At 45.5% G+C, this 27523-nt stretch overlaps 1 protein-coding gene and 1 non-coding gene across 2 annotated transcripts in view; one reads left to right on the top strand and one right to left on the bottom strand.

The window, feature by feature from the left end:
* The window catches only part of NHS (NHS actin remodeling regulator), a 232402-nt gene that overhangs the window by 172762 nt on the left and 32117 nt on the right, over positions 1 to 27523 (bottom strand).
* On the top strand, positions 23808 to 23880 carry TRNAR-ACG. Its single transcript has one exon. It is a non-coding gene; the product is annotated as a tRNA-Arg (tRNA).

Genomic DNA, 27523 nt, shown 5'->3' with positions numbered 1-27523 from the left:
GTACTTCCCAAGCGCTTAGTACAGTGCTCTGCACACAGTAAGCACTCAATAAATACGATTGATTGATTGATTGATTGATTGATTGATTGCTGGCCATATGTGTAAGTTTTTTCAGTCAGTCAATGGCATCTATTGAGCACTTAAAGTGTGCAGAACACTGTTCTAGGCACGTAGGAAAATACAAAACAACAGAGTTGCTAGACACAATCCTTGCCCAAAGGGAGCATACAAACTAGAGAGGCAGACATTCAAATAAATTACAGATGGATACATATATAAGTGCTTTAGGGGTGAGTGAAAATCAAAGTGCTCAATTACTAATGGTAATGAGGGTAAGTGATAGGTGCTTATGATGTGCCAAGCACTGTTCTAAGTGTTGAAGTAGATATAAGTTAATCAAGTCGGACACAGTCCCTGTCCCACATGGGGCTTCCCAAACAATACATTTTACAGATGAGGTAACTGAGGCCCAGGGTATTGATTTACCCAAGGTCACAAAGCAGACATGAAGTGGAGCTGGGATAAGAACTCAAGTCCTTCTGACTCTAACCATTAAACCATGCTGCTTAAGGGGTACGTGCCCAAGTTCACAGGGGATGCAGAAGGAAGGGTGAACAGAGGAAGAGAGAGCTTAGTCAGGGTAGACCTCTTAGAGGTGGTTTCCACCCCTCCACCCCCTTTCAGCCCCCAACTTCCAGATGGGAGGTGAGTGAAGGGGAGGGGGTCTCTGGAGTCCTTGGGGGAAGGGGTCTATCCAACTTCTCTGCCAGTGGGTCCCATGCCACTCCATCCCCAGCTCCTTTTGTTTTGAAACTGATGGAGAGATAACGGCCGCCAGGTCGATTATGGAACAGACGCTGGGGCGGCCTACATTAAGCGCTCAATAAATCCCATCGATCAACTGAGCGAATGGCTTAAAAAGTTCAAATAGCCACACATTTCCACAGGTGCCTTGTTGGTGAAAGCCTTTCAAATCACTCAAACTGAAGCCCACGTCCGTGACAAACTGAGCCGCGTTCTATTATCAACAGAGCCAGGCAAATGAGAATACGTAATAGAAGGAAAGGGAGAGGAGGAGAGGGGAAGAGAAAAGACAGGAGCGGGAAGGGAGGTTGGAAACTGAGAGTGCAAGGATGGGGTATATTCTGATTTCTATAAGTACAGCTCTCTGCACACTATAGGCACTCAATAAATACGATTGAATTGTTTGGAAAAGAGGGAAAAAAGGGGAGAGAGGGACAAAGGAAGAGATAAACAGAGGAAGGAGAGTGAGGGAAAAGGAGAGGCGAGAACGAAGGAGGGAGAGAGGAAGAAAGAGAAAGAGGGAAAGCAAGAGAACTCATAAGCCATTTCTTAAAGCTGTGACTCCAGAACACAGCTGCAGATGGCTCACCCAAACCCAGAAACTCCACCAGTTTTAGAAATTCAAACTACATTGTATCATGAACTGAGGTCACAGCTTCTAAACATAATATCCTCTCGGCCCCTGAAGCTTTGGCCAGGAGCCCAGTCCCCTTCTGTTGGATGTGACTCAGCGGGAGCAGAGAAGGGAGTCCTTGAATAGGGAAGCCAGTGTGTGATTAGTCCAAAATGGTGCTGGCATTCCTACTGGGCACCCTTGCTGGCCAAACTGAAGACTAGGCGATGTGTTTGTGCAAATCCTCGAAGGAGGAAGCAGGGGCTCCAGACTCTAGGTGGATGCTCCTCTTTGGCCTTGGCTCTTCAATCAATCAATCATATTTCATGAACTCTTACAGTCTGCAGAGCACTGTACTAAGCGCTTGGGAGAGCACACCATGGCAGAGTTAGTAGATGCAGTGTTCCCTGCCCGCAAGGAGCTTACATTCTAGAGGTACGCATGGGGAAGGATCCTCTGGGGACAATCAAGCACCCTAGATTCATTCATTCAATCGCATTTATTGAGCGCTTACTGTGTGCAGAGCACTGTACTAAGCGCTTGGGAAGTACAAGTTGGCAACGTATAGAGACGGTCCCTACCCAATAACGGGCTCACAGTCTAGAAAGGGGAGACAGACAACAAAACAGAACATGTAGACAGGTGTCAGAGTCGTCAGAACAAATAGAATTAAAGCTATATTCATTCATTCATTCAATCGTATTTAATGAGTGCTTGCTGTGAGCAGAGCACTGTACTAAGCGCTTGGGAAGTACAAGTTGGCAACACATAGAGACGGTCCCTACCCAACAACGGGCTCACGGTCTAGAAGGGGGAGACAGACAACAAAACAAAACATGTAGACAGGTGTCAGAGTCGTCAGAACAAATAGAATTAAAGCTATACGCACATCATTAACAAAATAAATAGAATAGTAAATATGTATGAGTAAAATGAATGGAGTAATAAATCTGTACAAATATACATACAAGTGCTGTGGGGAGGGGAAGGAGGTAGGTCGGGGGGATGGGGAGGAGGAGAGGAAAAAGGGAGCTCAGTCTGGGAAGGCCTCTTGGAGGAGGTGAGCTCTCAGTAGGGCTTTGAAGGGAGGAAGAGAGCTAGCTTGGTGGCTGTGTGGAGGGAGGGCATCCCAGGCCAGGGGGAGGATGTGGGCCGGGGGTCGACGGCAGGACAGGCGAGAATGAGGTACAATGAGGAAGTTAGCAGCAGCAGAGGAGCGGAGGGTGAGGGCTGGGCTGGAGAAGGAGAGAAGGGAGGCGAGGGAGGAGGGGGCGAGGGGATGGACAGCCTTGAAGCCGAGAGTGAGGAGTTTTGCTAGATCCCAAACCATGATCCGCCGCGTGGGGTACCAGTTTGGCCTCTGTGAGTGGGGGATTAGCCGGATTTAGAGAGTCCCACCCCCGGCCCTGGGCCCTCTCTCTGAGGCCACCTGTCCGTTTGGCCTGCACCCCCCCCGGCCAACCCCTCCCCCATCTCCCATCACCCACCATGGCTGACGCCACTGGGGCCCTCATCCCCGCAGCCCATTCGGCTTGCCACGATCCGCTCACGGGCCCCTTTGAGAAGCAGTGACTCGAAGCTAACGAGGCCACCGACTGGCAGCTGGCTGGGCCGGCCCAGGGCAGAGGAGACCAGGGGTGGCCAACGTCCACTCTGAGCGGCACGGCCACCAGCGGGGGAGGTCTGGAAGGAGCCCTAGCTCCCAGCTCTGCCTCAGCCCGCCATAAACCGTTCTCCCCCTGGGTTGACCTTCTCTTTCTCACAGACTACTAATCCCCAACCATAGCTGTGTGGCTGCCTGTTCCAAAGATACCTGGTCAATTCACATTTCTCTCTCCTCTGAACTGTTCAGGGCATGAAATCCAGGCTGTAGGCCACGAAGCACTTTCTTAGGGTGTCACAGAGCCCACAGAGACAAAAGGGCACACACCCTGGATGAAATAAGTCAGTCAGTCAATTGTATTTAACTGAGCACTTACTGTGTGCAGAACACTGTACAATAGAACAATATAACTGACATAGTCCCTGCTCACAGCGAGGTTACAATCTAGAGGGGAAGACAGACATCAGTAGAAATAAATAAATTACAGATATGTACATAACTGCTGTGGGGCTGGGAGGAACGAACAAAATCTTTCTGTTTAATGAACTGGACTTTGCATTTCACTGCAGCAGAGATGGGGCACTAACTTGGGTGACTCCGGGCATTTGCCCTCCCAAAGCTGGGAAAAAGGGCTGGAACCAGCCTGGTTCCTAAGATCCCTCCTGTCCATCCCACCAGCGCCATGTCAACCTTCATGGGAACTCAATATTCTGTAGGATGTCACCCTCAAGGAGCTTACAGTCTACATCACGCCCAGGGCTAACAGAGAATCAAAATTTCAGAACTGGGTTCAGGTGCTCTGCATACAGTAAGCGCTCAATAAATATGAATGAATGAATGAATGAATGAATGAATGAATGAATGAATGAATCCACCTCACCCAGCCCAAACTTCTTTCAGAGAAGAAGCGGGGTCTAGTGACTAGAGCATGGGCTTGAGAGTCAGAAGGCCCTAGGGTTTAATTCGGCTCCACCACTTGCCCGCTGTATGATCTTGGGCAAGTCATTCCACTTTTCTGTGCCTCAATTCCCTCATCTGTAAAATGGCGATTAAGACTGTAAGCCCCTGTGGGACAGGGACTATGTCCAACCTGATTATCTTGTATCTACCCCAGTGCTTAGAACAGTGCCTCAAATTCCATGAAAAATTCCATAAAAAACAAATTCCATAAAAAATTCCATAAAAAACTTCTCTGTGCCTCAGTTATCTCATCTGTAAAATGGAGATTAAGACTGTGGGAGCCCCACGTGGGACATGGGCTGCGTCCAACGTGATTAGCTTGTATCTACCCCAGTGCTTAGTACATTGCCTGGCAAAAAGTAAACACTTAACAAATAACATTTAAAAAAACTCAGGAGGCCTGGATTTTAGTCCTGGCTCTGCTGTGTGACTTTGGGCAATCACTTCACCTCCCTGGAGCTCAGCCGATGAATGATATTTATTGAGCGCTTGCTGTGTAAAGAGCACTGTGCTATGTGTTCTTCTAGACTGTGAGCCCGTTGTTGGGTAGGGACCGTCTCTATATGTTGCCAACCTGTACTTCCCAAGTGCTTAGTACAGTGCTCTGCACACAGTAAGCACTCAATAAATACGATTGAACGTATGAATGTGTTTGAGAAAGTGTTATACAGAGTTGGAAGAACCACAAGGAACTTACAGTCTACAAGATCCAGTTTCCTCGCCACTAAAATGGTGACTTTCTCTTTCTCGCAGATTACTAATCCCCAACTGGAGCTGTATGGCTGCCTGTTCCAAAGGTATCTGGTCAATTCACATTTCTCTCTCCTCTGACTTTAGGCTGTGAGCCCAGTATGGGGCAGTGGGACTGGATCTGTTTTGATTACCTTGTAATTACCTCAGCATTTAGCATAGAGTAAGCACTTACTAAGTGCCATATCAAAAAAAAAAAGAGTGAGAGAGAAAAGAAAAGTAATGTTGAAACTCATTAAACTCCACACTACTACGAATGCAAAACATTTGGGTCATATTAAAACCAGATAATGGGGCCTGTAGTCCATTAAGGCCACTTAGGGATTCCTGATTGAAACGGCAGATTTGGGAGATTTCATTTCATGGGATTTCTCCCCTGAGGACTCACAATCACCTCCATGTTTCACCCTCTACCATAATATGCAGTGTGGCTCAGTGGAAAGAGGCTTTGGAAGCTCCCAGACTTTGGAGTCAGAGGTCATGGGTTCAAATTCCGGCTCTGTCAACTGTCAGCTGTATAACATTGGACAAGTCACTTAACTTATCTGTACCTCAGTTACCTCATCTGTAAAATGGGAATTAAAACTGTGAGCCCCCCGTGGGACAACCTGATCACCTTGTAGCCTATCCAGCGCTTGGAGCAGTGCTTTGCACATAGTAAGCGCTTAGCAAATACCATTATTATTATATGCATCAAATATTCCCACGCCTCACCATTACTCCCAAAACTTTCACTGTATGCGTCCCGCCGTTTAAACCAGCAAACGCTGACACTTCTTAGCTCAATTAAGAAACCTCAGAGCAAGCAGTGGCCTCTATATTAAGTATGAAAATGACATTATTAGTTTCTAAAGAGATGCAGCATGACATTTTGAAAAGGAAATGCATGGGCTGTCGGAGGCTGGGAGGGGAGATAGCTGCAAATTAATGCGTATTTAACCATGTTATTTGTTCAGGAGGTAAAAACTTTAAACATTCAGTTATATTTCTGGCCTCCGAGCTGGAGGAGATGAGCTTCTCCCACATGGGGCTCACAGTCTTCATCCCCATTTTACAGATGAGGGAACTGAGGCACAGAGAAATCAAGTGAGTTGCCCAAGGTCACACAACGGACAAGTGGTGGAACCGGGATTAGAATGCGTTCACCTCCAGAAAAGCTCCCAGCCCAATTATAAGCACCGTCTGCTGCCTTCTTCCTCTCTGGCATCTTTGAAGAGGTAGTTGTGATGAAGAGAGCAGGCAAGCTCCTCTATTCACATCAGAGATCAATCAATTAATGGTATTTATTGTTAATGATGGTATTTGTTAAGTGCTTATTATGTGTCATGTGCTGGGGTATAGAAAGATAGGGTTTACGGAGGTTGGATGGGTTTACAGTCTACGGGAAAAAGAGCGCATTCATTAATTCATTCAATCATCTTTATCAAACACTTATAGTGTGCAGAGCATTGTACTAAGTGCTTGGAAGAGTGCAGTACAACAATAAGCGGACACATTCCCTGCCCACAACGAGGCTGCAGTCTAGAGCAGGCATCTTGTCCTCAACTGACAGATGTGGCAACTGAGGCACAGAAAAATTAAGCAATTTGCCCAAAGTCACAAAGCAAGCAGGAGAGAGACTCGTCTAAGAAATCCAGCCTCTTTCCAAAACCGCCGGGGAGCCTACGTTTCAGAGGAGCTTTTCAGGGCTGACTTTTTTGACAAGAGAGTCATCACGAGTCACACCGGAGTGTGTGAATTAATGGGGCCCATATGTAATCACTTAATAGTAAGCACTCACTCCAGGGCAATCAAAGGTATAACCAAGGAATTAGTTGGTGACATCCACTTAGGAAATGTGATCCAATTTCTATCATGATTTCTTTCTAAGGGCAGAAGAGATTTTGTCACATGCAAAAATGTGGTTCCAATCATCCTGAAAAGCAGCACAAGGAAAAAAAAAATTAAAAACCCCTTAGAAGGAGCACAGACCTGTGGGATACAGTGTGGTAAAATGAAGGGAATCCATGCTGGTGTAGAGTTGGGAAAGGAAAAGGCCCTCAGAATCATTAGGATTCTGCCAGCACTTAGAACAGTGCTTTGCACCTAGTAAGCGCTTAATAAATACTATTATTATTATTAGGAGCATCAAGGAATTCCAACAGACTTTCATCTGAGTCTGTTCCCTTTGCCTGGGATCCCTAATAAAACATGCACTGCCAGGCTCAGTCTTGAGAAAAAGAAATAGGGGAGTTCCTCTCCTCCCTTAGACTCCTTCCTCTCTATCAGCATCCCAGGGAATGGGTCACTGCATAACAATAATAATAATAAAGCAGTATTTGTTAGTGTGATGTGCCAAGCTCAGTACTAAGCACGGAGGTAAATATAAGATATTTAAGTCAGACACGGTCCCTGCCCTACATGGAGCTCACAATCTAAGAGGGAGGACTGATATCAAACCCCCATTTTGTGGATGAGGAAACTGAGGACCCAAGAACTTAAGTGAGAAAGTCACATAGCAGACAAGTGGTAGAGTCAGGATTACAACCCAGGTCTTCTGACTCACAGGCCTGTGTGCTTTCCACTAGACCACATGGCTTATAAAATCCAGCTTCATGGATTCTGTAAGCTCCTCCATTAGACTGGAAGCTCCCTGAGGGCAGAGAATCAAGAAATGTGCTATTGTTGCACTCTCCCAAGAGCTTAGTACCATGCTTGTGGGAAGCAGCGTGGCTCAGTGGAAAGAGCCTGGGCTTTGGAGTCAGTGGTCAAGGGTTCAAATTCTGGCTTCACCAATTGTCAGCTGTGTGACTCTGGGCAAGTCACTTAACTTCTCCGTGCCTCAGTTACCTCATCTGTAAAATGAGGATTAAGACTGTGAACCCCCCGTGGGACAACCTGATCACTTTGTAACCTCCCCAGCACTTAGAACAGTGCTTTGCACATAGTAAGCACTTAATAAATGCCATGATTATTATTATGCCGATGATTCAGTAGGTGCTCAATAAATAGCTTTGCTAAAGGAGGGGTCATTGAAGTAGACAGATGCAGCCATGGTACCCAGATGCACGGCATCAGCCAGGGGCCTGCTGGTTTTACAAATGCCATGATTATTATTATGCCGATGATTCAGTAGGTGCTCAATAAATAGCTTTGCTAAAGGAGGGGTCATTGAAGTAGACAGATGCAGCCATGGTACCCAGATGCACGGCATCAGCCAGGGGCCTGCTGGTTTTACAAATGATGTATTTCACGGGGGACGGAGCTTATCCTGTCACTTTACAACCCTCCCACCCCTCCCAGAAATGCCCGTCAAGTTTGTGTGCGTGTGTGTAAAATCTGTTTTAACACACAGCTCTCCGAGACTTCTAGACTTCTAGACTGTGAGCCCGTTGTTGGGTAGGGACCATCTCTACACTACTGGGTCTTGAGAGGCAGTGTGGTTCAGTGGAAAGAGCACGGGCTTTGGAGTCAGAGGTCATGGGTTCAAATCCCAGCTCCGCCAACTCTCAGCTGTGTGACTTCGGGCAAGTCACTTAACTTCTCTGTGCTTCAGTTCCCTCATCTGTAAAATGGGGATTAAGAATGTGAGCCCCCCCAGGGGACAACCTGATCACCTTGTAACCTCCCCAGTGTTTAGAACAGTGCTTTGCACATAGTAAGTGCTTAATAAATGCTATCATCATTATTATTATTATTACCACTGATTGATGGATTGACTGAAGCTGGAAACTCAGATGGTGCAGCCTAGCCATTCCAACATCTCAGCACTCTTATAAGGTACACGGCAATTTTCCAAGTTGTTTAGGAAGGTAACAGTGTACCCAGGCTCATGTGCACACACACACACAGACACACACAAACACGCAAATACACACACACACACACATACATTCCATTGAGGAGACTCCCCCTCCCAAGTGTGTGTCTTGAGCAGTTTTCATCTTACCTCAAACTACATCTCTTTACTCCCACACATAAGTCACCTATTAACCCACTTAGTGGATGAGACAGAAAAATTAATCATCAGCAGCCAGAGAGGTCCAGAAAGAAATTAGGACTAATGTCAAACCTCGGCGCCCTGAAAACTCCCTCTCCCAGAAAGCCAGGCTCTCCGTGGTCATCTGTCGGGAGGTCTCTCGCTGCCCCAGGATGGGAGAGGAAGTGCTTGGAGGATTAAAATACCAAACATTCAAGTGAAGCAAACGGGAAGAGAATAAGAGACTTGGGCAAGATGGAAGCAAAGTGAGTCACTGAAAATGAAAGGGGGAGTCACTGGGCCGCAGGTGTTGAATCACTCTAACGGGCAGCTGCAAGCTTTATTGGCGGGGATGGTGATTATGAATTACGGCTTAATAATAATAATGGCATTTATTAAGCGCTTACTATATGCAAAGCACTGTTCTAAGCGCTGGGGAGGTTACAAGGTGAACAGGATGTCCCACAGGGGGCTCACAGTCTTAATCCCCATTTTACAGATGAGGGAACTGAGGGACAGAGAAGTTACGTGACTTGCCCAAAGTCACACAGCTGACAATTGGAAGAGCTGGGATTTGAACCCAAGACCTTTGACTCCAAAGCCCATGCTCTTTCCAATGAGCCACGCTGCTTCTAATTTGCCACCCAGATAACCGGCTCGGTTGACCAGGTGCCAGCCACCCAGGTGTGAGGGGGGAAGAGAAGGGAAAGGAAACTGAGTTTTCTGTTCACTTTCACCACTGCTTCAAGTTGTTGCCATCTTGTACTTCCCAAGCGCTTAGTACAGTGCTCTGCACACAGTAAGCGCTCAATAAATACAACTGATTGATTGATTGCTTCTCTAGGGCAGAGGATTAAGAGGAAAACCCCTCATTCCTTCAGCTCCTTAAGCCAGTTTCCCTTCAATGCTGAGCTTCTAAGAAAACGAGGTGACCCTTTTTGAGATGTTTTCCCAAGATCCACACGGCGGATAAGATGAATCGCTTAGATTTGGCCAGACTGTTTTCGGACCCGCTCAGCTCCGGTGAAAAACAACGGACCTCTGACCGTCTTCCGAGGAAATAGCAGGTTGAAAAGCCAAGGGACGAATTAAAGGAGACAGACAGCTGGAAAAGGCCAAAAGGGGCCCCAGTGTGGAGGAAATCTACAAGGGGTGCCACCCCGCAGAAGAAGTGGCAGCTGACTGACCCCAACAGCTGGTTTGTGTTCCACTCAGAAACGGGGCTGAGTACCCTCAGCGGTTGGAGTTTCATTTTTCGCCCCCAGGTGAAGAAAAATAAATCAAGTGAAAAAGTCATGTCTGCAAATACCCTAGCCATTGACGTAGCCATTGACCTCTAACAAGCAAGAAAGAAGCAAACCCCCTTTTTCCTCTCCTCCTCTCCATCCCACCCGCCCTACCTCCTTCCCCTCCCCACAGCACCTGTATATATGTTTGTACAGATTTATTACTCTATTTTACTTGTACATACTTACTATTCTATTTATGTTGTTAATGATGTGCATCTTGCTTTAGTTCTATTTATTCTGATGACTTGACACCTGTCCACATGTTTTGTTTTGTTGTCTGTCTTCCCCTTATAATAGACTGTAAGCCCGTTGTTGGGTAGGGACCGTGTCTAAATGTTGCCCACTTGTACTTCCCAAGCGCTCAGTACAGTGCTCTGCACACAGTAAGCGCTCAATAAATACGATTGAATGAATGAATGAATGAATGAATGAATGAAAGAAGCAGTGTCGCCAGTGGATAGAGCACGGGCCTGGGAATCAAAAGGACCTGTGTTATAATACTGGCTCTGCCACTTGTCTGCTGTGTGACCTTGGGAAAGTCATTTACCTTCTTTGGGCACCGGGTACTTCATCTGTAAAATGGGGATTAAGACTATGAGCCCCATGTGGGACAATATGATTTGCTTGTATCTACCCCAGTGCTTAGTAGGGCACTTGGCACATGGCAAGCGCTTCAAAAAATACCATAAAAAATGGCCCTGAGATGTGGGTGAACAGAAAGAGAGACAAGTCATCAGCCCACCCAATGGCACTCCCCACATAATGGCCACCAGCCAACCGTACTGCCTCCTCAGTGCTGTGAGCCTCAGTTTCTCCCTTTCGTACCAGTTTCAGATTAATCTCAAAGCCAACGCTTGGATTCTGATGTTACTCTCCCGAGCTAATTCCTGTGGTTAGTCAATTCAGCAATACTCTCTCTGGGCTCTTACACGTCTCCTAACACCATCTTGAGAGTGAACGGTGAAAGCCAAAACTGAGAAGAGCCCTGGCAAACAGATCTCTAAATTCCCAACTCTCCGATTCAATGAGGTATGAATGCCCACTGATTTCAGTGAGGGGCTGGAAGTTCCTGTCGCTCAAGAGAAGCATGGCAGAGGCCTAGAAATGAGGGCGAATGCCCTACTAAAGTTGGCAAAGGATGCCCCAGTGGTAATAATAATAATGTTGGTATTTGTTAAGTGCTTACTATGTGCCAAGCACTGTTCTAAACGCTGGGGAGGTTACAAGGTGATCAGGTTGTCCCACAGGGGGCTCACAGTCTTAAACCCCATTTTACCGATGAGGTAACTGAGGCACAGGGAAGTTAGGTGACTTGCCCAAAGTCACCCAGCTGACAAGTGGCGGAGCCGGGATTTGAACCCATGACCTCTGACTCCAAAGCCCAGGCTCTTTCCACTGAGCCACGCTGCTTCTCCACCTTCCACACGAGGGACCCTCACTGAGCAAGAAGCCTGGGCCATTGTTCAAGAAGACGAACGGAAGGGCCGTTCATAAATTAATCAATCAGGGGTATTTACTGTGCGCTTACTCTGTTCAGAGCACATTATTAAGTGCTTGGAAAAGTACATTACATGCAGTTGGTAGACATGTTCCCCGTCCACAAGAGTTTACAGTCTTGAGTGGGAGACAGATATTAATATACAATATAAATTGTTAAGTTCTTACTGCATTTCAAGCACTGTACTAAGCACTGGGGTAGGTAATAATAATAACAATGATGGCATTTGTTAAGCGCTATGTGCCAAGCACTGTTCTAAGCGCTGGGGGGATACAAGGTGATCAGGTTGTCCCCCGTGGGGCTCACAATCTTAGTCCCCATTTTCCAGATGAGGGAACTGAGGAGAAGTGCAGTGACTTGCCCAAGGTCCCTCAGATGGCAAGTGGTGGAGCTGGGATTCGAACCCATGACCTCTGACTCCAAAGCCCAGGCTCTTTCCACCGAGCCACGCTGCTTCTCAAGTACAAGTCCAGGCTTCTCAAGGTACAAGTTAATCATATCCTACATGGAGCTCACAATATTTCAGATGAGGGAACTGAGTCACAGAGAAGTGAAGTGACTTGTCCAAGGTCACGCAGCACACAAGTGGCTGAGCTAGGATTAGGGACCAGATCCTCTGGCTCTCAGGCCCATGCTCTTTCTCTGTTTCTCAGGAATGACTTCTAATCTCCCAGCGCTTTCTGCTTCCTAATGGGAAGGTCCTAAGTTGCCCATTTGGCTGTGTGATTTCTCGACCTCAGATAGGGGCTGCAATTTAGTCTCTTCCCCTTTGCTCTAAACAACTGCTTCCTCTAATCTTAGTTCTTGTGGTTTACAAGTCACAGTCCTAATGGGTGACGAAAAGTGGACGTGATCCTAAAATAAATCAGTCCTGCAGGCTCCTCATCCCAGTAGGAAAACAGTGAAATAAAAGTCTGGCATGAATTTAAAAAAAAAGCCCTATACAAACAATATAGTGTTGCCTCTTAAATTTCTCTGAAGTTTGTCCTGGAGTTTTATTCCCATCCAGGCTTCTCAGAGAGAGGCTCTGGATTAGACTGCAAAAACACTGAAAGTAGCCAAAGACCACTTCAAAATAAATCAGGAGATGTGGGTCTTCATCCCCGCTCTGCCACTTGCCTGTTGTGTGAACTTGGGCAACTAACTTAACCTCTCTGTGCCTGTTTCCCCATCTGTAAAATGGGAATAAAATACCTGTTCTCCCTTGTTTTTAGACTGTGAGCCCCATGTCAGACAGGGACTGTTTCTGCTCTGATGACCTTGAATCTACCCCAGTGCTTAGCACATAGAAAACTCTTAGTAAATACTGTCCTTATTTATTAAACATTAAAGCACTCGACAACTTTGCTGGATGCCGTGGCTAATTCATCTAGTTCACCAGAGAGCTCTCTTTGAACACGAGGGCTGTTTTCTCAAAAGCCTTTGTCCCATGGGAAAATTGTGTTATAGTGCCCGTGAATTCAATGGAAATTCATGAGTTATAGTTGTAGATGACTAGGACATCACCATGATTTGTACCAAATTCCAATATCACTGTTTCCTTGGGGGTGTTTTTTTAATGGTATTTGTCAAGTGCTTATTTTGTGCCACGAACTGTACTAAGTGCTGGGATAGTGCTGGGATACTAAGTGATGGGATAGATACATGATAATTAGGTCGGACAGAGTTCGCATGCCATATGGGGCTCACAGTCTTAATCCTCATTTTACAGATGAGGTAAATGAGGCACAGAGAAGTTAAGTGCTCAAGGACATACAGCAGAGAAGTGGTGAGGGCGGGATTCCACTAGATTCCACCCTGCTTGATTTTCTTTGTCTGTTTGCGACTTTCCAGTGTTCCACGCAGCAAAACAACCACAACTGCCAGGAGAGTAAATAATTCTACTTCTGGTGCACATCATAATATGGGAATTGGCAGCAAAAGATTTTAGTCAAGGTGAGAACTACGACCCATCCATCGAATCAATGGTCAGGAGAGTGTGCTGTGATTTTCCCACAGCAGAAGAACACAGCTTCCGTGTTATCAGAGAACGGGGTGGAAACGCTGCTGCCCGGATCATCTTTGTGCAGAAACGCTCTGGGCATGTTACTCCCCTCCTCAAAAATCTCCAGTGGCTGCCAGTCAACCTAGGCATCAAGCAAAAACTCCTTACTCTCGGCTTCAAGGCTGTCCATCACCTCGCCCCCTCCTACCTCACCTCCCTTCTCTCCTTCTCCAGCCCAGCCCGCACTTTCTGCTCCTCTGCCGCTCACCTCCTCACCGTGCCTCGTTCTCACCTGTCCCGCCGTTGACCCCCGGCTCACGTCCTCCCCCTGGCCTTGAATGCCCTCCCTCCGCACATCCACCAAGCTAGCTCTTTTCTTCCCTTCAAAGCCCTACTGAGAGCTCACCTCCTCCAGGAGGCCTTCCCAAACTGAGCCCTCTTTTTCCTCTCCCCTTCCCCCCACCCTACCTCCTTCCCCTCCCCACAGCACCTGTATATGTTTGTATAGATTTATTACTCTATTTGTTTTACTTGTACATATTTACTATTCTATTTATTTTGTCAATGATGTGCATCTAGCTTTACTTCTATTTATTCTGATGACTTGACACCTGTCCACATGTTTTGTTTTGTTGTCTGTCTCCCCCTTCTAGACTGGGAGCCGTTGTTGGGTAGGGACCGTCTCTATATGTTGCCAACTTGTACTTCCCAAGCGCTTAGTACAGTGCTCTGCACACAGTAAGTGCTCAATAAATATGATTGAATGAATGAATGAATTAAATTTGGGGCTCTGCTGGACACTGAGCCATCCTATCAATCTCAGCGGATAGGGGACCACTAATGGACACGTCTCATTCATTCATTCATTCATTCATTCAATCGTATTTATTGAGCACTTACTGTGTGCAGAGCACTGTACTAAGCACTTGGGAAGTACATCTCCATCCGTGGAGTTCCCCTGGCTGCCCCTCAGGACTCTTCCCTTCTCTTTGCCACTCTCCAGACTTGGAGAGGGGGACGGGAGCCAGGCTGGTGCACGCGAAAAGTCTGCAGAAGCTCGGATTGCCTGTCAGCAACAGACTCGGAGTTCACAGAACAAAAATTTGGTCTCTTTTTACTGCTGACTGGCATGCAAGAGAACCAGAACTTTTATTTTATATAAAAGGGCTCGAGCTCAGACAGGAGATAAAAACCATGGATCTGGAGAGCTCGTGGAAGCACCTGCAGAGAACTGCTGAATTCCCTAAGCCGTAGATTGGGAGGGATGGGCGAAGAGAGAGAAAGGTCAAGGGGTTGGTGGAGGCGATGAGGTGCCCAGCCTCTGTTCTCAGTGCCAGGTGAGAACTGTACTTTATGCTGGATAGTTAAATACCAAAGGAAGGTATTCTCCCAAGACTACACACAGTGGACATTTTTTATACCTGGCTCCAAGGGCCTAACCTTCAGATTGGGCGTGGGTAATGGACACATCACATCACTGGAAAGTGGCGGTGATGTGTGTGGGAGAGGAGGTCTGTTTAGGCGGGAAAGCTGATTAGCACCCAGGAACCAGGAACAGAGGGAAAGACAGCTTGGGGGCTTAATGTTCCCAACAGAACACATAATGATAATAACAATGATGATGGCATCTATTAAGCACTTACTAAGTGCATAATGCTGGGGGAGATACAGGATAATCAGGTCAGCCTGTCTCTGTCTTCCACAGGACTCACAGCCCAAGAGGGAATAACAATTGATAAAAATAACTGTACTATTTGTTAGGTGCTTACTATGTGCCAGGCACTGTCCTAAGCACTGGCGTGGATAAAAGCAAATCAGGTCGGACACAGTCCGTGTCCCACATGGAGCTCACATTTTAGAGATAAGGGAACTGAGGCACAGAGCAGTTAAGTGACTTGCCCTAGGACACGCAGCTGAGAAGTGGCAGAGCCGGAATTAGAACCCACGACCGCTTAGGACGTGTGACATCATCAGGTTACACCAAATGCCCGGGGAACACGTGTGACTTCACAGGAGTCTCAATGTCCTTGAGGGCTATCAGCAGCCACCCCATGCCTACCTATCTGAACCCTCAATCAATCAATTGTATTTATCAAGTGCTTTCTGTGTGCAGAGTAATCGGGAGAGTCCAATATAGACACATTCCCTGCCCCCAACGAACTCACTGTCTAGAGGATGGAGGAAGTGCCACTAAGCCTGCCTCGGGCCCACATCTCTCTTGGCAAATGCATTCCAAACCCTGAAAATACGCCCAAGGCCTGCATGAATAGCAAACACCTGCTCAGATTTTCCCCACTCGACATGCAGAAAAAATACAAGCCCGCACATAATTCATCTGACAGCAAGACGGGAGGATTGCGATCTGGTGTTTATGAGAATTTGATTCATCAGCCGGCGGGAACGTCTCTCCGTCCGAAAGAGGGTCTCGGTCTGGGCCCAGGCTATTCTCCCTGGGAGAAAAGTCAGGATTCCTGGATCGTGTCCCTGGCAACGCCTTTGATTCATTGCATGACCTTGCCCTCAACCTCTCTCTGTTTCGGTTCCTCCTGCTGTAAAATGAGGGCAATAGAGGGACGTCTCTCAGACGATCCCTAGGAAAATTCATGACTAATAATGTGAAAGCATTTTGAGCTCTTTAGAGGAAAGATGCTAAATTCTTCCCACCAGGAGGAGTGTATAGGAACTGTCATACTCATTCAGGTTGAGTACACTGCACGCATTCCAAAACAGACACGCCTCGGTGGGCAAATATGCAAAGGTGAGCCCCTACGGACGTAAAATTGGTTGGCTCTCATAAAACATTCAGTAAGCACTCATGGGCTCAGATGACCTGGATTAAATAATAATAATAATAATTGAGGAATTTGTTAAATTCTTATTATGTGCCAGGCACTGGGCATAGATACAAGCAAATTGGGCTGGACACAGTCCCTGTCTCACATAGGGCTCACAGTTTTAATCCCCATTTTACAGTTGAGGTAACTGAGGCCCAGAAAAGTGAAGCGACTTGCACATGGTCATACAGCAGATAAGTGGTGGGACCGGAATTAGAACCCAGGCCACTCTGACTCCTCCATCCACAGGGCCACGGGGCTTTTCTTATTATGCCCATACATTTGGCATGTCTTCACCCCCACTCGCATATAAATTCCTCCTGTCAGGAAGTTGAAAACCTTAAAAATATTCCTACACTCTGAGATCAAACGACAAACCAAGCACGTCCCTGGCACGAGCTAGATGTGGCTTCCAAATCTCCAGAAAAGGCATGGGGAAGCTGAAGGTGGAAGACCATGTCAGGAGAAACTTAGGAGAGGCCATGGTTACCCCATAGGGCTGAAGGGGTGAAAAGGGTAAAATGGGCATAAGATCCCTGCTTTCCTGGAGAAGCAGTGTGACCTAATGGATAGAACAGAGGGGCCTGGAAGTCGGAAGGACATGGGTTCTAATCCTGGCTCCACCACTTGTCTGCTGTGTGACCTAGGGCAAGTCACCTAACTGCTCTGTGTCTCAGTTCCTTCCTCTCTAAAATGAAGATTAAGAAGCAACATGGTCTCAGGGTAGAGCACAGGACTGGGAGTCGGAAGGACTTGGGTTCTAATCTCCATTCTGCTATTTTCCGCTGCGTAACTTTGGACAAGTCGCTTCACTTCTCTGTGCCTCAGTTACCTCATCAGAAAAATGGGGATTAAGACTGTGAGCTCCACTGTGGGTCAGGTACTGTGTCTGACCTGATTACCTTGTAGCTACCTCAGTGCATAGAATAGTCTCTGGCATATAGTAAGCACTTAATCAATCAATCAATCGTATTTATTGAGTTCTTACTGTGTGCAGAGCACTGTACTAAGAGCTTGGAAAGTACAAGTTGGCAACATATAGAGACGGTCCCTACCCAACAGTGGGCTTACAGTCTAGAAGGGGGAGACAGAGAACAAAACCAAACATATTAACAAAATAAAATAAATAGAATAGATATGTACAAGTAAAATAAATAGAGTAATAAATATGTACAAACATATATACATATATACAGTTATAACAAACTGCACAAACTGAAAAAAAAAAACAGGAACAAACTAACAAACCAAAAAGGATCCAAGGTAACAAATGAGCTTTCGTCACCATTATATGGCTCTACTATTAAGCCCTTGCTTCCTTTGTGCCAAAGCTCTGTGAAAATTGCTTAAGTAAATGCAAACAAGCAAATTGGATACATTCCCTGTTCTTCAAGGGGCTCAAATCTACGAGGGAGGGTGAGGAGACATCTATCTATCTTAACAGAGAAGGAAACCTAGTTCCCGGCTGCCTCCCGTTGCTCTTTCCACTATCTTCCCACTATCTTCTGGAAGCTCCTTCCGGAAGCGTCAGGAATCAATCCTGCTCCAGATTACTCAAGGAGCTTTAAGGCTTTTACGCCTCCAGGAGTGGGTAAAGCGGTGGACCGGTAGAAAGCAGCCTTCTTGTCTAGAAAGCCAATTTATAAAGAAAGATTTCTCCGAATATCAGCATTCTGGACAGGCCTATCACATCAACCTTTAAGGAACAAAAAGGACACTGAATGAGTTGGGTTAGAGAACAGCTGGAAAACGTTATGTGTATTTTCTACCCGTTTGGCAGTTTGCACCAACAGTGGCCCAGCCACACTGGGAGGTTACAACTCTAGGTGAACTCCAGAATTGCTCAGTAAGCAGACGCTCAAAGCAGGAAGGAGCCTTTGTCCGACACGGGCCCTCAAAGCTGGGGAGTAAAAACTAGAAGAGCCCCCTTATCTCCTCCCCACTGAAAAAAAAAAAGGGTAAAAGGGAAAAACCTGTCAAAAGCAGACAGGCCCAAACCTCCTTCTTCTCCCTTGGATCTGCCCTTACGGCACAGTGGGATTCCAGAAACCAAGAGAAGTGCTCTGGAGTGCATTCAAACATATCGGTTGAAAAACGAGAATGGCAGTGCCCTTCTGCCAAAGCCGCAGCAGCCTACGGTCATCAGGCCATGCCGCTCAACTTTGTTGTGGGAAATCTAAATATATATAAAAAATGCTCAAAATGAAAAAAAGAGAAAACAGAGTCCTTCACAAACACTTATGGCATCATCTTAATAATACTTAGCCCTCACATAGCGCTTTTCATCTTCAAAGCACTTGGCAAACATTAGCTAATTAATCCTCCCAACCACCCTGCAAGGTAAGGAAGGTTTATCTCCATTTTACAGCCGGGGAAACTCAATGTATTCTGAGCACATGTATTAAAACCTCCAGAAGGTCTGACATAATTGCCAGAAATTAGGCTGGGATCAGGGTGAGTTTGCTTCTTTGATGCCCAGCCCAGCCAACCGCTGGGCTTCGTCCCTAACCTGAGTTACCAGCCTTTCAGATGAGGGGCTGCCAGCTCCTATTAATTGTGGGCAGGTTTGACTAGACACAGGTCCCACGGCCAGGCAGAATGCTCTCTCCTAAGATGTTATGATAAGGCACGTCATAACCCCAAGCTTCTCAGCTGATCTCGAACGAGTGATCTCCCCTGCCTGCGATGGCTTTCTGAGAAGGGACCATTCTTTTGTCCCTTGCAGACTATCCTTCTTACCCCGAGCCATGCCTTGCTAACAAGTTCACACCTCTACATGAGCAGGGCCCGGAAGCCAAGTGGAAAGGGATCAATCGGGCATGGGTGTCGGAAGATCTGGGTTCTAATCCCGGCTCTGCCGCTTGCCTGCTGTGAGGCCTTGGATAAGTCACTTAACTTCTCTGGGTCTGTTTCCTCATCTGTAAAATGGGGGTTCTATACCTGTTCTCTCTCACCCTTTAGACTGTGAACCCCAACTTGGGACAGAGACTGTGTTTGACCTCACAATCTTGTCTCTACCCCAAATGCTTGGAAAACAACAAGAGCTTAACAAAATACTTCAATTATTCATTATAATTATTACTATAGATGAATACTGTTGTCCTCATGAGCTGCAGGGCCTTTGCCTTTCCCCTTTAGGCTATAGGCTCCTTGTGGGCAGGGACCGTGTCTACCAATGCTATTATACTGTACTCTCCCAAGCACTTAGTACAGTGCTCTGCATATGCTAAGCACCCAATAAATACGATTGACTTACTGATGGTACAAAGCCTAGGGAGTTAGGGATGCTTATTGAATCCACTGGGAGGATTTGCATCAGGTATATGCAACCACATCTATTCAGACTTCAGTTTTGGCACCTGGCCCCAAATACCAGGGGAAAGGGTTAGCAAAGAAGTTGAGATTAAAATCTTCTATGCCAAGACAAAATACTGAGTTGAGAGGAAGCAGACAGGTGGGCTGGAGTTGAAAGAAAAGAAAACTCTTTAAAAATGATAAATAGCCACGGTCTTTCTTCAAGGACTGGCTTCAACTATTTCCTTCATTCCTCATTAAATGAAAATAAAGATATGAATGCCAGGTAAAAAGGAAGCTCGGGAAATGAAACCCACAGACAAAGAGAATTCTCTGACAAGTTCCCTTCTCAAACAATTAAATCAAACCAATGTTACAGAGACCACGGTTTTTAACTATTATCCAAACTGGCACCGCACAATTCTCTTCTTTGGCTTCGATGCGGTTTCCCTGAAGCAGCCCCTAACTGGAGTAATAATGTTTTAAAAATCTGAACAATTGCTGTAAATTACCAAAGGAAGAAAAAAACAACAACAACAAAAAAAGAAATAAACAGGTCCACAAATGGAAAGCAATGTTTCAAACACTCATCAATTCTCATTCAAGACCCCTGAATGAAAAGTGATCATCTAAGCCAACCCCAAGTTTTCCAGAAGTGTCTCCTGAAATTTAGCTTTCACTGGACTCCTCACTTCTGCCAATGGAGTTTCTGAAACAGGTTATTCTAAGCCCTATAACTGAAGAAAGAAATAAGAAAGCAGTCATTCATTCACTCATTTAATCGTATTTATTGAGTGCTTACTGTGTGCAGAGCACTGTACTAAGCGCTTGGGAAGTACAAGTTGGCAACACATAGAGACGGTCCCTATCCAACAACGGGCTCAAAGTCTAAAAGGGGTGACCGACAACAAAACAAAACATGTGGACAGGTGTCATGTCGTCAGAACAAATAGAATTAAAGTTAAATGCACATCATTAACAAAATAAATAGTAAATATGTACAAGTAAAATAGAGTAATAAATCTGTACAAGCATATATTCAGGTGCTGTGGGGAGGGGAAGGAGGTAAGGTGGGGGGAATGGGGAGGAGGAGAGGAAAAAGGGGGCTCAGTCTGGGAAGGCCTCTTGGAGGAGGTGAGCTCTCAGTAGGGCTTTGAAGGGAGGAAGAGAGCTAGTGTCCAATCAGTGTCCAAACATATACAACTTCTTTTTCAAAACAGTAAAGCTGTCTGCAATATGCACTCCTGCCTTTAACTTGTACTTCCCAAGCGCTTAGTACAGTGCTCTGCACACAGTAAGCACTCAATAAATACGACTGAAAGGATGAATTGCTTCACTCTGCAGGGAGACAGGAGCTGGGACACTGAGGAACAAAGGGGGAGAAGGGAGGGGACGGTTGGGGGTCCCATTATCTTCAGCACCAACTGCACCCCTGTGAACTCACAACTACCCGCACCACTATTTACATGCACCACTATTTACACGCCCTACACTTAAAGCATCAATTCATAAACATATCCCTTTTTCCTCCCCCTCTCCGATCTGCAAGTAACTTTAATGCCTGTCACCTCCATTATATCATATGCTTCTCAAAGACAGTGTCTACTAACTCGAGTGCACTCTTCAAAGTGCTTAGGACACTGCTCAGAATAGTGTCTGGCATACAGTAAGGGCTTAACAGTTACCATTTAAAAAGTGCTTAGTACAGAGCTCTGCTCACAGTAGAAGACCAGTAAGTAAAGCTGCTTGATTGAGAACCAAATCTGCTCCTGGATGTGAGTTTTCCAAATGACCTCTCTGCTAAAAGGTGTGTTGAAATACGGAAGGGTGCACTTGATTTAAAAGTTAACGCTACCCGAAACCAAGGCATACTAAATAGGGTCTGGCATCCAAACTTGGCAGAAATCCTAAAAGAACAAGGAAAATTTTTATTTTCAGTTCCCCCTTTCCTTTCATGTCTCTCATGCTTCCTTCCAAAAGATGAGCAAGATAACCCCCAGAAAACACAAGTTTCTGTGATCCTGAGAAACCACCTGGAAGTTTGAGAACGAGAATCCAAGACCAGACATGCCAGGTTACAGACTACCAGAAACTTCCAGAGCAGAAATTACCCAAGACAGATGAGAAAGAAAAAATATACATCCCTATGTGACTGAGGGCTGGACAAGAAAGATCACACTCTTTCGAGGCAACATCCTTTTTGAGTCATTACCAATGACTGCACTAAAAAGTGTTTGTTTATAAAAGCTTGTAGCATCCTGGGGAGTTTTAAATGGATTTGATCAGAGGAGGGATAGGTACCCAACCAGACAGACATAAAGATAAAAAGTGAAACAAAGCATACTTACAAAAGACGAAACCCATTTATTTGCGCAGCAAAGGCACAGATAAATAGGCAAAGTGGAGGTCAAGATCTCTTCTTCAAGGCCCTTGGCTGTGAAACTTCCTATTTCCAGTGATCCGCCTCTCCACCCCCACCCCGCTCTCTCCCGGCAATGTTACAAGGAACTTTTCTCCACAAGCAGCTCCTGCTCTCCCTTCCTCTAAACTTGATGCTTCCTTTAATGCTCCCAACAGGCCTGGATATGAGGGAGAGGGTACTTACCTAGGGAGTCGGGGAGGGGGATCCCGAATGGGTATATGGTGGTGGTGGTGGGATATGGGGGCGTAATAAGTCCCTTTTTTTAAGGAAGAACTCTTCCTGTGGAATCACCCCCTCCTAGAAGAACACCCCTGTGGTGCTGGAGTTGTGCAACTGAAGGTAGTTGCATTTTGCCTCAATATTATTATGATATTTGTTAAGCACTTACTATATATCAACACTGTTCTAGGTACTGGGGTAGAAACAAGTTAATCATTTGGATACAATCTCTGTTCTGGGGCTCAAAGTCTAAGTAGATGCTTTATCAGCATCAACTAAAATTTATCGGGATTTTACTGTTGCCTGGCATTACTAGGTGACGGGGAAGAATGAAAGAAACTAAAATAATAGAATTCACTCACTCTACACTACTAAGCTCCTTGCAGGCAGGGACAATATTACACCTTCCCTGCACCCAATAATTTATTGAGTGGGCGCTCAATAAATACCATTTCTCTATCATGCACACACCAGCTTTCAAATGTGCCCGCTTAATGGATTATCGGCACACACCTGTTGACCACCTACTGATGATACCCACTGAGGCACAGGACAATCAAGAAGGCTGTGAAACAGAATACATCAGAGAAGCAGTTTGGTCTAGTGGATAGAACATGGGCCTGGGAGTAAGAAGGACCTGAGTTCTAGTCCTGACTCCACCACAAATTTGCTGCATGACCTTGGGCAAGTCACTTCTTTTCTCTGTGCCTCAATTACCTCATCTGTAAATTGGGGTTTAAAACTCTGAGCCCTATATGGAACAGGGACTGTGTCCAACCTCATTAACTTGTATCTACCCCTGTGCCTATTACAGTGCTTAGCACCTAGTAAGGGCTTAACAAATACCATAAAGGAAAAAAAATAATAAATCATAAACAAATAGATAACAAATAGATAACTGCTTTAATATATAGGTGGCTAAAGTGGTATCCAGCAGTTAAGTACCTTCATCAGAAGATAGATTCAAGTAAACACTTAATAAATACCATAATAAATTAGGTCATCCCGAATGTAAATCTGGAAAATATATCTGTCATTTGACTGCTCTGTTACTTTGGGCCAGTCACTTAACTTCTCTGTGCCTCAGTTACCTCATCTGTAAAATGGGGATCCAAGACTGTGAGCCCCACTTGAGACATGGACTGTATCCAACCTGATTAGCTTGTCTCTACCCCAGAGCTTAGTACAGTGCAAGTACTTAAATATCATTATTTAAAAAAAATCCTCAAGTAAGAAAATGATTCCAATCTCTGTTTGCATACTGAGAAGAAACTAGTTCTGATATTCTGGCTCCAGAGTCTGGGTGATTGGCATTTAAGAGAAGAGTCAAAAGGTGAGACCACTGAATGGACAGGAATTTAGGGCTCTGTTCCTTGGACTCATAACTTCAGGTAAGTCCACTAACAGCTCTGGTCCTCAACTGCCAGTAGCTAAAATAACTCTCAGGGCACTTCTAAAACTCATAAGGAAGCAGTGACATTTCAAATTTACATTTCTGTAGCACTGTTATCCAAAAATGAAATTCATAAGATTCCCCCCAAGCAATCAATCAATAATGGTATTTATTGAGTGCTTAGCTGGGCCAGTGGCGCAATGGATAACGCGTCTGACTACGGATCAGAAGATTGTGGGTTCGACTCCTGCCTGGCTCGCTACTGTCCTTTAAGCACTTAGTACAGTGCTCTGCACACAGTAAGTGCTCAATAAATATGATTGATTGATTGATTACAGTGGGCAGAGGACTCTACTAAGCACTTGGACAAATATGATACGACAGAGTTGGTAGCTGCACTTCCTGTCCCAAACGACTGCCTCTGATAAAAATAACCAAGTCAAAACTATGCTCAGGAAAACGCAAAGCTATGAAGTGAGCCCGAACTTTTCCCACGGTTCACAAACGAGGGCAGTGTCTGCCTCCACTTCGCTCCTTTGATGTGTGATAGTTTTAAGTGCTCCACCGGTAACTTCTTATTAATCAATCATCTCTGTTAGACTCTACATCTTGAGGGCAGGCATCATGTCTACGAACTCTATTATAAACTCCCTGGCACTTGGGACACAGGCCGGACTTGAGAGTCAGAAGGATCTGGGTTCTAATCCTGGCTCTACCACTTCTCTGCTGTGTGACTTTAGTCAAGTCACTTCATTTATCTGGGCCTCAGTTACCTCATCTGTAAAATATGGATTAAGACTGTGAGCCCCATATGAGAAAGGGACTGTGTCCAACCCAGTTACCTTGTATCTACCCCAGTGCTTAGCACAGTGCCTGGCACATAGTAAACACTTAACAAATACCACAATTATTAATATTACTATTATTAGAAGATGCTCTATAAATATCCAGGTCCATTAGGGACTTCTCAGTGAGCTTGACCTGCAGGCTAAGGTCTACCATTGAACTCTCCTCTGGACAAAGATCCCTTTCCTTTAGGACATCATGTGAGGCTTGAGCTGAAAGAACCCAGCCAACTCTAACAGAGAGAGGTTCAAGAAATAAACGCGGGTCTCAGTGGCCGACGGCAACCCAAATTTCACCCTTGACTGACTATAAATTGGAACTAATGCCTCCTCCAATCTCCCCCTAGACGCTCTTGAATTCAAGCCATAGTTTCAGAGAGAAGCACACCCGGGGGTGAGCTGATGGTAAGCTTTGACACTGTCAACCCCTCTAGACTGTAAGTTCAATGTGGGTAGGGAATGTGTCTACCAACTCTGTTGTACTGTTATATTGTATTCTCCCAAGTGCTTAGTAAGCGCTCAATAAATACTATTGAATTTGATTGAAGCCATGCCCAGAGACATTTGATCCCTCCTCCCCATCTACCCCAACTGCAGCAGCCCAGTGCCCTAAAGACACACATTTTTTTAAATGTGTATTTATTAAGCACTTTTCTAAGCACTGGAGTGGATACAAGATAATCAGGCCAGACACATTCCCTGTCCCATGTGGGGCTCTTAATCCCCATTTTACAAACGAAGGCACTGAGGCCCAGAGACGCGAAGTGTCTTGGTCACTCAGCAGATAAGTGGCACAGTCAGAATTCAGTTCCTGGGGGCCTGAGCTCCTCGAATGTCCCGAAAGAGCTCGTCAAAGCAGCAATATAAACGCACAGCGATGCACCAGGAACCCATTATATACTGTGGACTCCAGAGAAAGGACTCATTGTTCTGGGGAGCAAGGAGACATTGATTATTAGAATATACCCATCACCGACTGCTGGAAAGCCCAGACAGCTCCAACTTCTGGAATGCTTCCTCCACTCTGTCCCAGCAGAAATGCTTTCTCATTATAGAATTCTTGAAAGGAGCCATAATTCCAGCTACTGCTTTTCCTATAAAAGGGACTACTGTGTTACTTCAGCTCTCCCAGGGATGTTTTAGTAGGTGGTCATTTCAACGACAAAGGAAGTTCAAGGGTTCAAGACAGATTTTGACTGTTTAAGGCCTAGAACTGTAGGCTTTCAAACAGGGCTCATGCCTCCTCCCTTCTTCCTGAGTAATTATGTTTGAATTCAAGGAGAGTCTCTCCTCACAGAAACTACTGGGGAGTGAGGCGGGAAGGAGAGGCTGTGAAGGGGATGGCCAATGAAAGAGGTGGGAAGAGTTGGCGGAAGAAGGAAGGAGGGGATGAAATCAGGTAACTTTGCAACTGATAACCCTGTTCTGTACCTGAAATTCAGATGCTCACTCAGAAGAAGTCAATTTTCACACCCAGCCGTTTGAAAACGGAGAACATTTCAGGGTACCAAAAGGGGGAGGGAGGTGAGTAATTCAGCCTGGTTTCGAAGCTCGGCACCCAGAGTTTGATCCAAGGAGTTGAAAAGAAAATTTTATGACCATCTCTAGAACGTGTGATTGGGTCCCATTGAACTAAAAGCAGTCTGACGGTAAGAACCCAGCTGATACCCCTATCACAAAGCAAGAAGAAAACTCTCCAACACAGGCACACAGTCCCATTTCTTTTCTTCCTTTAAAGGTGCTGGGAGGCTTTTAAGAAACATTTCCCAGGAGACTATTTACACGGAATACAAGCTTGAAAGAATAGAAAAAAAAAAAGCCCTCCTGGAATTGAATAAGATCCTATTCTTTCTCCTATTGCTACCAAAACTGTGAATACACATCAGCACCCTAGCCCGTGAAAAACATGCCTTTCACAAAAACCCTCGGGCCTCTCAGAAACCACTTTATTGCAACTCTTTACAAACAGCTCACAGATTCTCTCAAAAGAAGAGGCAAAAGTGGAGGGGAAAAGGGAGGGAAAAAGAAAGAAATGAGTGTTGGTTTGAAATGGATTTTGGTAGTATCACCAAACAAGTTCAGGAGAAAAATTCTGAAGAAAATGAAATGCCGTGTCAGTCTGCTCATGTGTCTGACACTAATGTACACACCTGGCCACAGCCGTGAGGACACAGTATGTTCTAAAATTACCTTTAGGAAAAAAAGTACAAACGAAAGTGAAAACATTTCTATTAATGGGGCTCTAGCTGAGCAGAAATCATCCCGATAACTCAGGGCTATTTTAAAGACTTCTTTGAAGTAGTCAGTACTGTAAAACCCATTTACAGATTGGCAATCTGGAGTTAGAGTTGTTCTCACCTTACAAACTGAGAGTGGAGATGGGAATAAAAATCAGAGGAAAGAGCCTGTGGACCAAAGTTCTCTGGGATAGTCGTGCAAATTAGCACTGGTCCACTAGCTGGAAACCAGCTTGCCCTGGAGAGGGAGAATTTAGTAAAAAGGAAACTGACTCTTTTTTCATGCTCCTGATGGCCACGAACATCTGGTCAATACCATCTGCTATCAGTAAAAGTGAGAAGAGGTGGCAGAAATTTTGTCAGCCAATTAAAAAGAAATCGCACCCCAAAAGAGAACTAACAACGCTTGCCTCTTTCTGCATCTGCAGAGAGGTGTTAAAATGACCCCACTCCATCAAAAAAAAATACATTTTTTCAAATTGAGTTCCATGTTTCATTTAGAAGATTATGTGGTTTGCCTTGATATAGCAAAAATAAAATAATCCTGCCTGCTAAACAGGAACTTTAAACTCTTCCCATTTAGCCTATGTCGGTTAGCAAAAAATTAAAAGACTGGGAGGTTAGAAGATGAATCCCTTTCAGACAAAACCAATGCCCTACAGTGCCTTTCAAACAGTGGGGAGATTCTCCTGCTGAAGACCCGAAATCCATCCAAACCTTAGCAGAACTGTCTCTGGTCTCTCTGTATCGAATGCCAGCAGGTATGAAACACAGATGATTGCTCTCTCTGTGCTTCCCAGATTATTCTGCTGTGCCATTT

This window comes from Tachyglossus aculeatus, chromosome 15 (assembly GCF_015852505.1).
Source record: "Tachyglossus aculeatus isolate mTacAcu1 chromosome 15, mTacAcu1.pri, whole genome shotgun sequence".
Lineage (NCBI taxonomy): Eukaryota > Metazoa > Chordata > Mammalia > Monotremata > Tachyglossidae > Tachyglossus > Tachyglossus aculeatus.
Note: the sequence above shows the minus strand (reverse complement) of the source record. Positions and strands in the feature narration are given on the sequence as shown.